Raw genomic sequence first — 14,309 nt, forward strand, 5'->3', positions numbered from 1 at the left:
CTGGCTGATCTAACTGAAACCATAAGCTACCTGCAATACACCAGGATTCTTCCAATATAGTCTCAATTCCTTCAGAAATAGGGAAGTGGTGAGTAAATCTCCCTTATTTGCCCCTGCATTAAAGGAGAAGGAATTATATGCATGTGTGGTTGAAGGAGAATTTGAATTCAACCTTCTTTGTGTGGTTTGTCACCAGAACAAAGGAAGCAACTCAAATGGAACATTTGTTTACTGAGCACTTTCTGTAATTAATTGTCTCGAGCATTGCCAAGTCACTAGCTCTTCATGAGTGCCTGAACGTGTGAGAATATATTTGTAAACCAACTCCAGGCTGCAGGTCTCCTGGACAGTGTACACAGGGAGGCTTTCAGGCTGCTGGCTATTCCAGACTACTTAAGGTAGTTTCATGACAGTGGGCACATGACTGATGCAGAAAATGGTGGCAAGCATCAGCCCTTTATTAGTTCCCAGTACAACTTGTTACACCTTTTTTCTCACATGCATAACACCTGTGTGCCCTTTTACTCTTTTGTGGATGGTCAATACACATCAGCATTCCAGGCTTCTCCTCCTTCAGTGCTGTTCACCTGTCTTACACAGCTGCACCCCATTAGGGATGAGGCTCTGCCACAGCCCCATTCCTGTTCTCCCCCAATCTGTTCTTTCACAGTTTCTGCATGAAGAGTGATACTGAATAGTTGTAAAATCTGAATTTTCATTAGCTATGGCTTGAGGTGTGAATTTTTGGCCAAATTCATATAGGACTTTGGAACAGTCAAGGTAAAATGTATGAAAGAGTAACTCCTGAGGGCTCAGTGAAATATTTACAGATGAAGTTTTGCTGAGCATGTCCAGTTCCACTCCCAATTGCTAGTTTGCCCACTGGTTCATGTGGATTACTGTCATGTCTCCAGTTAACACTGTGTTGTTTTTCTCAGTATTTGATGTGACTGGTGTTCAGCAAGAAGCCAGTTGTGTTGTGAAGTGTCTAGATAGGATCAGAAGACAATGACTGCTTTTACTTTCTTGGCCTGCCTCTCCAGCTATGCCTGCTATTAATATGGTAGCACAGCTATGGAAAACCTGGCTTTTGGTTCTGAGTAAGAGTCCTCTGCTGGACTGTGGATCTGGATCTGTGCTCCTGCATGCAGAGCTTTTGGGAATGGGTAATATCTGAAAAGACAGTTTTGGAAATGGAAAGATGTTTTACAGTAGAAGAAATGAGGTGAGGTAAAGGACTCAGGATCAATCCTCAGCTCTATCAAGATGGGACAAATTAAAATATTTGATTTTCCAAAGAGTCTTATTGATGATAATGATGCTGAGTTACAACTGTGCCGCTGAAAGGCTTTTTTTGGATTCAGAGCCCTAATTAAATAGAATTACAATGTTCTGCAGGAATGTGTTGAGTCCATTAAACAGTGATGTGCTTTTCTGTCACCTAAGGATATAGGTAGGCATTGGCAGGGTCCCCTGGCACCTGGGATCTTGGGCCATCCACCAGCTCACTGGTGTTCTGCCCAAGCAGTTTTGAAAATTTTCCACTCTATAGAAACTGTAACATTTCCAATGCTTCAAGTTTTAGCTAAGGTAGAAATGGAAATGTTAAATTTTGTATGGAACAAAAAATATAATTCCCAGACAAGTCTTTTCAGAATTGATATGGGGTGCTGCAAGTGTGCAGTCTTTAATGCAGTTGGGATGCTCACACATTGAGGTGAAGACTAACAAAAGCCTATGTATTTCTTGGGTGAACTTTTTTTTTTTTTTGACTGAAAAGCCCCTTGTTATTCCCAAGGAGTTACTGTAGGGTTTATTTATTCTCCTTTTGAGATTTGTATAGAGTAGGTGTTTGACATAAGTGGCAAAGTGGGGTTAAGATGACATATCTTTTCCTGAGGAAATTTAAACTTGACTTTATGTGAGGAATTTTCCATGCAAACACTGTGGGATTGTGTGTAGGTTTGGTAGTCTGACATTCTGTGGGTGTATAGGAAACTTATTGAAAGCTTGCATTACTTGAGGCTGTACTGTCCTTCTTTTTGAATGTTTTGCTTTTTGCAGCAGAGGTGTGTAAATATTAATTCAGAATGATTTGTCACCAGTACAGGCTGAAATTAGCAGAGGCTGGCACAGAGATATTGCTTGTAAAGAGTCTCACGTAGTTTGATCAGTTGTCATTTGTGTCCAGAAGTCACAGAGAGACATCTTTGATGAAGCTCTTGGACCACAATTGTTCCTTCTGTATCTCTGCACTGTGGTTATGTGGCATCCCCTTCAACATCTGAGAACCCTGCATTAGAAAGTATTTTGCATGATGACATTCTTATTAGAGCTTAAATTAACAGTAGTACTTCAGTATTTTATGGTACTGCAGGAAGCATTGAGCTGCCTTTTTCTTCTGTGAGGTTTATTTTGAAGTTCTGAGCCTGTTGCATGGGTTGCATGATGTAGATGGAGAAATCTGCCTCAAGTGGAGTGAAGTTGTGGTTTTTGAATAGCTGAAGATTCAGACTCTCATTTTTGTGTAATGGCAGTGTGACATAAATATGTTAAAAATTCATCTAAGTGCCTCAAAATCAAAATACAAATCAGTTGCCTAAAGCTCTTCTTTCCTAACTTCCTGGTGAACTTTGAATGGGAGCTTTCATGTAGCAGTTGGAACTGTCTGAGAAGTTACCTTGCTAATTCTTGGAATAAATGGAATACATGTGTCTTAGAGAAGAGGAAAGAGGAAAAAGATCCACTGTTATTCCATCACTTCATCAGTTATGAGCAGCAGCATTAGCACTTAAAATCCTGTGGAGTGATTTGGAAACTTCATTGGGATGCTTGTTGAAATGGAATAGGGGTTTTTGTTCTGCAGTAGAATAGGACTCAGGGTGATTTAGGTTGCCTGGTTATCATTCAGATGTAACTTCTGTGCCAAGTTTTAAAGAGGAAGCTCATCAATGAAAATTGGGACTTCTGAGTTGTAACCAGATGCTTGCATTCCTGATACATCTGTAGTTTTGTTTCATAGTGCATTGTAAATTTGAGTAGTGTCATTTATCAATATAGGCAAGTGTTGTGGGAGAGATTTGAAAGCATTCCAGCTTGTCTTTGTTTCTTCTTGTCAATTCATATTGACAAAAGTGTTTGTCTGAAATTCTGGTGTGGAATTTTTCAACACTCACATAATTTGAACAAGAAATGTGCTTTTTATTTATATGTCAATTTAATTGTATCCAGGTTTTCAAAGCAGAGGAGGCTGCAGATGTCATGATTAATTTACAAAAAACTTTTTAATGCTGTTTTGATTGATATTTGTTAACTATTCCCATTAATTACAGGTATAAAAAACATGGTCTGTCAGATGTCAGTGTCTGCTTTGGCACATGAAAGGAGTAGCTTTTTCCTGGTATTTTTAGGAGATTAGTTCAGTTATTGCAGATATCAGTGCATAAGTTTAAGACATTTTGAAGCCAGATAGCAGGAAAAGAACATACAATACATGAAAACAGGAGCTTTCAGTGAAACTACCACCAGTACAATCCCAGTCCTCTGTAGTACTGACCAAGGCAAGTAGAAGAAGAAGGAAGTGCAGGAGAAGCTGCCAGAGTTAAGCTATGGAAACTGAAAAAGCTGTCTGTTAGCAGTGCTGTCAAGTTTTTAGTTTTAGTTTTGTGGGTTTTGGGAAAGGGGGGGTATTTGTTATTTTTTTGTTTTGTTTTATTTCAGTTTGGTTGGTGTTTGTTTGTTTTGGAATTTTTGTTATCTAATTTTAGAATTTTTAAGCAGGGCTTGGAAAGAGCAAATTGCCAAAACTTGTGTAGAAAGTTAGGAAACATAAACGTCAAATTATGTCTAGCAGGCATGTGCTGCTTTGCCTAACCACAGAGGAGGAATGGGAGTCCAAAGCCTCTCCCTCAGAAGTGGTCTGAAAGAAAGCTGGCACTGCAAGCCCTGCAGTGCCCAGAGCAGGTAAACAAACCTTTTGCATACGATACATTAAGAGCCAACTGCCTACAGAACAGTGCAAACCCCAGAAATAATTGAAATTGTGGTGAGATTAAAGAATAACAACAAAACCCAAACGAGTCTGGTGTGCTCTGTGTCATCTGCTTCTTCAGTTGTGGTGTCTGTCCAGATGTATCATGGGCAGCACATTGCATGTGTAGAGACATACAAGTGTAATTAGTGAAGCAGAGCTTCTTTCTAGTGCTAAGTTGGTAAGGCTGTTTATCTTCAAACTCTGGACTTACACTGGTGGAAAAACCAATCCTGTGTTGGTTATATGTGTGTTGGTCAAGCAGTGTTGGAGGCACTGGGTGATCTGTAGGTGGAAGAGGCCAGGGAAACATCCCCTGCCACATTCTGCAAACCAGCTTTGGCTTTTGGCTGCAGCGTTCAGTAAGTGTCCAGGCAACCCACATACTGCTTTTCCTGATGGCTTTTTTGAGACCTCAGTTTGGGTCTGTTTCTGAGGACAGTTTTTTTGGATGATGTGAGGTTTTAGTTTGAGCAGCAAAATGCCATTAGAAGAACAAAGTCAAACCTGCAGAGGTTTAGAGCTTTCAGAACTGGAGTTTTGTGAGCAATCCTCTGGTAACTCTTGTGTTAAGAAAACTGTTTAATTACCTGATAATATAATTTTTTACCCCAGGGTCCCTGCATAGATCAAGTGCTTAGTTATGACTGATACACTACTCAATGTTATTCTCTTTTTATTCAGGCCTTGGCTCCCTGCCTTAAAAATGCTCCGTGCAGAAGGTGAGAAAAAAGGCTTCTCTAAGGAGTAGTTGTTGATACTATTACTGCAGTGTTTGCTTTAAAATTCACAAAGCTGATGTGTGACAGCAAGACCTAATATGTTGTAAGAAATGGAGCTGGCCTATGGAAGAATGAGGTTTAAGAGAAGTGTTCCATAATTAGTGCTGCTTGTCAAGTAGTTTGAATTTAATATTTTCCCCCATGTTCAGGATCATATTTATCACTTGGCAATAGTCAAAGTAAAATTTGCATTGCCAAAACTGTAATTATGATTTGGCAGCTCATCTGTAAAATAGGTCCAGAGGTTTTCAGTCAGACCCCCAAAACAGAACGTACATCGTTCACAAATTGAGAAAGGATTGGATTAAGTAATTGCACCATAGGTGACTTTTTTCCCCTCAAAACTGGTAGGGAAGCTGTTCCAGAAACTGCAGACTGTCCTTCATGTTCCTTATTCTGTATGTCCATTTATCCCTACCAGGTTTTACAGTGAATGAGACAGAGATTATGTGAATTACCCTTCCAGCTAAGCATTCCCCAGAGTAAGTCCATTCTGCACACTGAGTGAGTCAGAGGTCATATGGGGAAAATGGTATGCAGTCATGGAATTGAGAGCAGGACCTCACAGGTAGGAAGAGCCAAGTGATACAGTAATTGCATGGACAGTCTCTTCCAATTTGAGATTAAACATTCTTTTAAGGTCCTGTGACTTAATTTATAGTGTTTAAACAAACAAAAAAAGCAGAATGCCATCATGAGATGTATCAGCATTCACAGAACTCATCAGATCATTGCAGCTGAGGCACTGGCAGAGGGAGTTTGCCCTCCTGAGTACCACAGGTCAGTGAAATGCTTTGCTGGGGTGTGCTTGGGTCTTTCTCACCTCAGGTGTTTCTGCCCTTTCTGCACAGACAGCCTATCTCTGCTCCTTCCCTCTGGCTGGAGCTGTCCCACTGTATTTTCTCCTCAGTCACACTTCTCACTTCCTTAGTACCTTGTCTCATATTTTTCATCTTTTCTCCCCATCTCTCTTACCTCCAGTCTCTCCTTTTTCTACTTAGCTCCCTGCTTCTTTGCAGTTTCTTCCAGTTTCACTTCTTCTCAGTACCTTCTTCAGCTGACTTGCTCATCCAGTCTCATCTCTTGAATGTCAGTCCCCAGATTTATCTGTTTTTCCAAAGTATTCCATGCATTTTAGGTACTGGCTCAAGTGGTTATTAAGAGCAGAAGAGAGATGTTTTCATTTCAGTCCTTGCCCTATTACAGACCTCAGGAGCAGTTTCCAATAACAGCTGGGAAGCTGCTCAGCCTCTTTGAGCCTCAGGTATGGAGCACACTTGTGAACAGATTGTTCCTCCAGGTTAGATGCAGAACTTTAACAAGTTTTGATAGAAAGTGTACAAAGTACATTATCAGCATTATTTTTAAAATTCTTGTGGCCTGACTATACATGAGTGGATTTCCATAGAAAAAGTATTCTTGACAAAAAACCCATTTTCCTGGCTGACATAATTTCACTCATTAAAATAGAATAGGCAGTTACATTTGGAAAAAAAAAAAGTCAGAATATTGGCAGCATGGGAAAAAATAAAACACTTTTTCCTTTTGTTTTCCTTTGGGCTCATTCTGGGATGAAATGCTTCATTCAAAAAAAGAAAGAGACTAAAACAGATAACAGGAGTGGAAAGTTTTAGTCTGAGAGGCTGAAGTCGGACAAACTCATCAGAAAATGGACAGTGCTACCAGCTGCAGCTATATTAAACCATCCTAAAATAAGACAAATGTATCTGCAAGTTGGTTTGAAGTGCCTTTTTTCATTTTCTTTGAAGTATATGACCTAAGAGGAAAGAATGTATCACAGAAACAGTTTAAGTGTGTGTTGTATCAGAAACTCATTTTTGATGGAAACATGAACTCTAAATCTGAATAATGCTGCAATTTCTGTTTCCAGACTGGGTTCCTGCAAGCTCAAAGTTGTTTTTAAGTTGCATTGCTCTAAAGGTGTTCACTTTTTGTGGAAAACAAATTGTTCCACATCCTAGATTTAATTTTTTTCCTAACAAAACTGAACAAAATAAATTGTCCTAACAGAGTTATTTCAAATTCCCCCTGCTTGTAGTAGCAGCTTACATTTGCCTGGATGTTTCTGTCTCATGTAGCACCACGTTGACATTTCTGTTGCCTGGCTGTTACTTAGACTAGAGCTGGCTCTCTAAAAATATTGTGATTACTGCTGCAGTATGAATTTTTAATTAAAAAGTAGATTATTGTGGTAATACCAATCAGAAACTTCCTTAAACTTTTAGTCCTCCTGCCGGAACCATTCAGGTAGTGCCTCCTCCCACACAAAGAGCAGTCATTTCAATGGAATGCATGAAATTGAGTTTCCATTGAAGTTGATTGGGCTTTCATAGAGAAAACTGCTGGAGGATTACTCCTGCCTTCTGCTGAAGCTGGTAGAATGAGAGTCACATAAAAACTGCTCTCCAGAAAGAACAGGCAGCTCCAAGAGCAATACTTTATAAAAGTGTAATAAAATACTGCTGGAAACCCTAGAGTAGATGTTTGATCACAGGGGCATAATTTTCTACAAACTATGAGGACTAGATACATCAACTTTGTTAAAGTCTGTAAACTTCACTGAAGATGGACCAAGCATGAGTTTGTCTCAGGGTCTTTCATGGCTGATAATGGTGGTGCCTTGCAGAGAGGGTTTTGGAGTGGCTGATATTTCTAGTATAAAGAAGGCTATTTCTAGTATATGAAAGTAGCTGTTCTTGGTACATAAACCTCCCATGTTCTGAGAAGGACTAATAAAAGATGTTCCATTTTGCAGGTGCATTTGAATAATGTAGACAGATGACACAGTACAAGATGATGAAGCTGAAAGCTTCCATGTTAAGGCATTCTTCATTTGAATCAGACTGTGTGAAAGGGAGGTAGCTTTTCACTGATTTCCCATTAAATGAGGCAATAGCTTGCAGTTTAGGCACCTTGAGCACAGTGTAGTGTTTCTCTCAACAGGTATTTGATTGGAGGGGTTCTTGTATCTGTGGGATTTTTTTATGCAGCATATTTATATAGAAAAGTGATAGCACTGCTGAGAGCGGGAACAGCAGCTGTACAAAGCATTTATGGTTTCTGCTGCAAATGGCAAGCTTTTGATGCTTGTTTGGGAGTATGGAAGGAATATTCTGTGTAAACTCCAGTCTGTATACTGAAGTAGCTGTTTCCTCAGGGGCCTGGGTACTAAAAGAAATTTGGGACAGTAAAGTAGTGACTATATTTTAAAAAAACCTCAACTTTTAAAAGACCAGTCATCTGATCTTTTGCTGGATCAAAAAAGACTAGCAACAGTCTTCAGTGTGCAGGAGTGAGTTGACATAGGCCTGACTTTCAGGATGTTCTTGTGTATTGCTTTACAGCAGATAATGCTCTGTTCCAGCATGGTCTGTTTCCAGCATTTGCCTTCCATTTTCTAACTGCTCAGCCTCCATCTCATAGAAACCATTTATTGTTTCTCAGAATTTTTTGGTTGGTTGGTTGCTTAGTTTTTTTTGGAATAGTATTTGCAAAATTTTAGCATCAAACATAACCGGAGTATTTTCTTGACACATACATTTTTGGTATTGCTGAGGAAATGTACTGTTAATTTTTCTATTATAGCTCCTTGATTAGCCCCTCCTAAGGTAGTAGTTCCAAATGTTTCCAGTTGTGCACATTGGATCATTGGAGATGCTTGTGTGGGATAGATGAGTGACTAATATTTTATTTAAAACCGAAGCTGGACTTGAATCTTTTACAAGTTGCTGTAAATCTGAAATAAAATAAGTTATTTCAGTTAAATCAGATGGATCTGTCAGTGAGAATTTAGAAAGAAAAAAGCCACTAACCTGTGAAGTTAAGCAGAAATACTTCTTTTTCCATCTGTTTGGTTGAGCTTTCTTCCCCATTATTAGACTGCATTTTCAGATGTAAAGTGCTACAGAATGGAAAAAACGTGAAGCAGTAATAGATGCACTTGCCACATTATGCATTAATGTCTTACATGTCTGATAGATTGCAGTTAATAAAGAGCAGGTTTGGGTAGCATTTCAAAGACTTTTCTAGTTAAATTCAGAGGACCTTCTTGTTGCAGAGCTGAAATATTAATGGAAAAAAGCATTCTCAAGTTGTAGGCTGAGAGAGCAGCAGCTCCCTGGCCCATGGCAGTGGCAGCCACAGGTAGCTGGGGCAGGCAGGCACCCCACAGCTCTGCCAGGGCCCATCTTCCTTGATCCAGACACAAGCTCCTTGCTCCCTGGATGGGATCTGGGTAGAAGTACAACCATTTTGTATTGTGCACACATCTAAGGTCTTTACCATCTGTGATGGGCAGCCCTTGAAAGGAGTGAGGGGGCAGAGAGAGGCTGAAATGCCCTGTAGCTGCCACGGGCTCTGCATGGCCTGGGGTCTGTGGTTAGTGCAGCACACTGGAGTTTACAGGGACTGTCATTACTCTGCTTGTCTGCTTTGCAGCAGACACAGAGGTGTAAATTCATGGCTTGAGGCAGTGCAGAGTCTGCCAGTACAGGTGCTCCTTCCTCATAAACTTGTGCAGATACCACTGCATTCCCAGATGGAAATTCTCATTGCATGTCAGGCCAGACATTTACAGAGCACTGTCTGTGGCTGTGCACGGTAACCAGAGCTGGCTAGCACTATTTTTACTGCAGAGCTGTTCTTCACATGCATTTTAAAGTTTCTTGAACATTTTGGTTTTTCAGGAGCATCAGTTCCATTTGAATTGTGTCTGGTGTTTTGTGCCATAGATATCTAGACATATTTAATATGCCTTACATATACTTTTTTTAGTTGGCAGACAGTTTTCTTTGCGTTCTCTTACCATTTTATAAAATTAGAACTATTGGGGAAGTAAGGATCCATTTAAAATCCTGGAAACTCTTTCTCTCTTTCAGTGTGTGTTCAGCTGGACAAAACTAGGTTGCCTTCATTTGAGGTACTACATACATGGGAAGCACAGTTCTTGGCTATGCAAAGAGAAACATTTTAGCTGGAAAATTAACATTTGAAGGACCCTGCATTCCACTTTCTTTTGTGGACTTAGAACTTGTGTAGGTTTCAGGAGAAACAGGAGACCAGCAGTTAAAAGCAGAAGTTCAGCATTCACTGCAGATGTGGTGGCTTGTTGGGTTAAGAACTGGAATTTATAGACTATGCAAATTGAAGGACACAATGCATTTAAGAGTAAGCTCAGCAAAGGAAAGAACAGTTTTCAGATTACTGTTTCAGAAACAAGTATTTAAATTATTTTTCTTTGGAGATGTGTTTTTCTTTTGGGATTCCAAACAATGAATGTGATTCTATAGAACCACTTGAAAAATGAAAACAAGAGTACAACTAGATTATTTGGACTTAATTGAACATGTAGTATTGCACACAGAGAAAATATTAATTATGAATTGTATCTGAACCTAGAGAATCAAGAAGGGATGTGGGGCCTCAGAAAGAGCATTTGCCAGTTACTGTAGGTCATAAGAATGAAACGTTGCCAAAAATCTTAGTCAATGTTTTAATTGCCTGTAGAGGTGGTTTCAGGACCAAATCAGCCTTTTACACATTTTCAGAAGTGTTATCTCAGCACAGCTTTGACACAACTTTGCTAATGGCAGATGTGAGCCCACAGCTGGCAGACTGATAATTTTCTGGTGTTTTGCCAGCACTTCTTTAATTAAACCAAGTGTCAAGGATTTGTTAAAAAGTGTGCTTTTCAAATGTTAACCAAAAGCTAAAAAGCTAGCAGGGTGGTTTCTTTGTTTTATAGTCTTAACTGTACTAGCAGCTCATTCTAAATAAACTCTAATGGTACATGACAGAGAAAATACCGTGTGTTGCTGTCCCTCAGACTTGCATATATATATATATATATATATATATATATATATATATATATATATATACACCTGCATATTTCAGAAGAAACTGAGGCATAAATAAAGCCACTGTTTCCAAAGTACAAAGTTTCTATCAACAGCAGGCACAGTGCATTTCAAGAAGTTTGGCCCAAGGTCCAACAAGACAAAGGGATGCTTCTAAAATTGGCTCTTGCGTGCTGCCTGCCTCATCAGGGCAGTGCTGTGCAGCTGCTGGTGATTTCCTCACACTCTGAAGGCACAGGAAGAAAAGCTGAGGTGTCCTCCTTGAAACAGCCACGTGCAAGTGCAGCAGGAGCAGCTCTGAGATGCCTTACCCTGTGTGAAAATAACACTATCCAGCACTTTGAAGGCACTTTGCACTTTGCTGAGTGCAGCCCCACGTGCTAAATGTACGTCATTGTGTTGTCCAAGCAGCATAGTTGAAGTAGGAGAAAGATCATCTAAAACCATACAAAATTATGCATTCTAGATGCTGTATCTACTTTTACAGAGCACAGCTGAAAGAACAATAATTTAGAAACCCTCTCCCGGCAGAGAGTATATATTTCTAGATAATTTATATCTGCCTCTACACAAAGGAATCGGAGATATATCATAGTAGATGCAAAGTATATTTTTTGCAGCTTTGGCTTCACTAGTCTTAAAAAGGACTCCCTTAATAACTCCCTTAGTAATCACAGGACAAAGTTTTTGAGGGGAAAAAAAAAAGAAATTCCAGATCTGTCAGTAACAAAACCCTGAATCAAAGTCAACATTTTGTTTACCAAAACAGTGTCCAAGTCTCCAGCAGGCAGCGCGATTTTAATGCCTTATGTCACTGAGGGGAAACCGAAGGAGAATCACACAGTAAGTTAAATATTACAGCAAAGTTCATTCCAAAAGTCTCTGGGAAATTTTGGAAAGAGATGTGGGCTGTTTAAATCCTAGCAGTCTGGCTTAGCCAGAGAACATTCTTCACCTGCAGCCATGCCAATGTGCCTGCTGGTTCCAGCACACTGCCCTTGGCCAGCAGAGCTGTGGTGGTGCTGCAGCCCCAGGGCTGTGTCCTGCTGCCCCAGTTCTCCTGTGGGGCTGTGGGGTGGTGCTGCAGCCCAGGGCTGTGTCCTGCTGCCCCAGTTCTCCTGTGGGGCTGTGGGGTGGTGCTGCAGCCCCAGGGCTGTGTCCTGCTGCCCCAGTTCTCCTGTGGGGCTGTGGGGTGGTGCTGCAGCCCCAGGGCTGTGTCCTGCTGCCCCAGTTCTCCTGTGGGGCTGTGGGGTGGTGCTGCAGCCCCAGGGCTGTGTCCTGCTGCCCCAGTTCTCCTGTGCGAGCTGGGAAGCCCATGGTGAACCCTGGAAGGGACAACTGTTAGACATTGGAAAAAGGAGCTGACTTTGGGCTTGCCATCTTCTCCTTACAGATGCTTGATGCTGTATTTTAGGAGTTTTAGTCAAGCTAGATATGACAGAAATAGTAATTAAATTGAAGTTTAAAAATAGCTTGTATTCTCAGGGAATAAATAAAACATGAGGATCTACAGGAGCCCCTATACTGAAGCTTCCCTTTTCATTGTACAGGGTAATACTTTTTATTTTAGTGGTTTTCTGCCTACAAAAGTGCTAAAAAGCCAGAGAGGCCAAGAGAAAGTGCCTGGCACTCTTAGGTCTTCTGAGAAGGGCTCAAGGATTTTGTTTTCAGGGAGGCTGAGCTGTAGGCAGCATAAAACTGTCATTGCATTCAGTTCTGCATTAACTATTTAGGTGGGGTTAGTAAATGGTGCATAGATGTTAACTAGGATATACATACAGTATAATATAACTCTTAAGCCTTGGTGATTCATGGACTGTAGTAATTTTGCCTACTTGTACTTCATAGCTAAAGAATATTTTAGAAGACATTAAAAATATAAATGAATCTAATCTGTATCAAGAACAAAGCAAAGTGTTTTTGCAGATCAGGTTGCTCAAAATTTTCCTCAAAATTTTATAATGCAGTTAAACCTTGATGAATGAAATTAAGGAAGGGCAACTGAGTTGGGGCTTCTAAACTAGCAGGGATGTTCTGAGTTAGCCTGTTCTTCTGATTTTTGCTTGATCCACACAGAGTTCAGTGTATTTGTCTGTCCTTGGTCCTGCCTTAAAGCACTGAGGTCTCTGTCTTGTGGGCAATAAGTTTAAAAACAAAAATTGTAGCTATATGAAAAGAATCTTAGAAGGGATGGGTGTCACTATTTGTTGGCAACAGCAATGAATATTTTGATATTTTTACTCATACATTGCCTGCACTTGGTATGAGCAGGGTGTACAGGAAATGGTTTATGAGGCAGAAATGCTGGTACACGAGAGCATGAGCTCAAGGGTCAGAAAAGGAAACACAAGAAGCAACTAAACTTCACAATAGGCTGGTAGAAAACATGTGCCAAAAAAAAGGGAAAAGCATTCCAGAAAGAAACCCTTCAGGCTGCCTTCTTGGCTGGTACAAACTGATGTTTGTTCTGCTGTAATTTAGTGTAGTGACTTTAATTTATGCCAGCTCAGGTTCTGTCCCTTCACCTTTAGGATATGTGCAATAATTGGTTTCCGTGAAAAATACATTTCCTTGCCTTGGATGGTGGTGGTGGTGAATAAATATTCTGCATTGCTGTGCCACACACAGAAGGAGCTGTGCTTCAGTTGTGGGAATATAGCTTTGCTTTCTGCATTTGGCACTAGAAAGGCTTTTAGTCCCACCCTTCCAGTGTGGTGGTTCGTGGTCCTATTTTCAGGGAAGGCTTTTTGTTTGTTTGTTTTTGGGTTTTTTTTTGGGTTTTGTGTTTTTATTTTAGTGTTTATTAGAGGGTTTGTTGTGGAAAGCAGTATTTGCCTGTACTTGGAGATCTCAGAAGGGTGGGCGAAGAAGCACAGATGGCTGCTTGGCCAGAAACAGTGTTTATTCTAGAAGATTTGTTACCATGATTTTAGTAGAAGATAAAGTAGTCCATGAACCTTCCCCTGGGCATGTCTTTGGTACAGCCCACTTGAAAACTCTTGACTGTGACATCTCTTTGATCCAGTTACAAGCATCTTCTTAGGGAGGTGGTGGATACAAAGCAAGAGCTCCTCTGGGACCTCTGATGTGCCTGCCTTCCCCAGCAGACAACCAGTCTTTCCTACTATACAGGCACAAGAGAAGTGACTTGCAGTTGCAACAAGAGTTGTTCTAAGTGACTCTCTTCTGTTCCCTTTGAAAACACAGTTATTTAGCCATGCTGTTTTCATATAATGTTATCTCTAGCTTTCCCTTGAAATCTGTCATCTAGAAAAAATATTCTGCTGTTCTAGTTGAGTAGTTAATGTGAATTCTACTGGTTTTGATTAGTATTTTTAGTAGTAATTTTTATTATCTAAAGGCTATGCAAAAAAATGCATCTGTGCCCAAAGCCTTGCCTATTTTGTCCAGGCATAGAAATTGTTCTAATTAACCCCCTGCATTTGGTAGAAGCCTTTCTCCCCTTTGTATGTGCCCACACACAGAGTAAACTTGTGCTGTAACTGCAGTGAGGATTCAGGCAGAACAGTCATTAAGCATTTAACTTGTATTTGCTTTTGGAATCTACTTCACATGCAAACAAGGCTGGTCTGCCAAAGGTGTGCATTGCAGGTGACC

General features: G+C 40.3%; 1 protein-coding gene across 1 annotated transcript in view; it reads left to right on the forward strand.

Annotated features, from left to right (window-relative positions):
• The window catches only part of LOC132333282 (thrombospondin type-1 domain-containing protein 4-like), a 111,221-nt gene that overhangs the window by 52,674 nt on the left and 44,238 nt on the right, over positions 1-14,309 (forward strand). The gene's annotated exons all lie outside the window — the stretch shown is intronic.

This window comes from Haemorhous mexicanus, chromosome 13, assembly GCF_027477595.1.
Source record: "Haemorhous mexicanus isolate bHaeMex1 chromosome 13, bHaeMex1.pri, whole genome shotgun sequence".
Lineage (NCBI taxonomy): Eukaryota > Metazoa > Chordata > Aves > Passeriformes > Fringillidae > Haemorhous > Haemorhous mexicanus.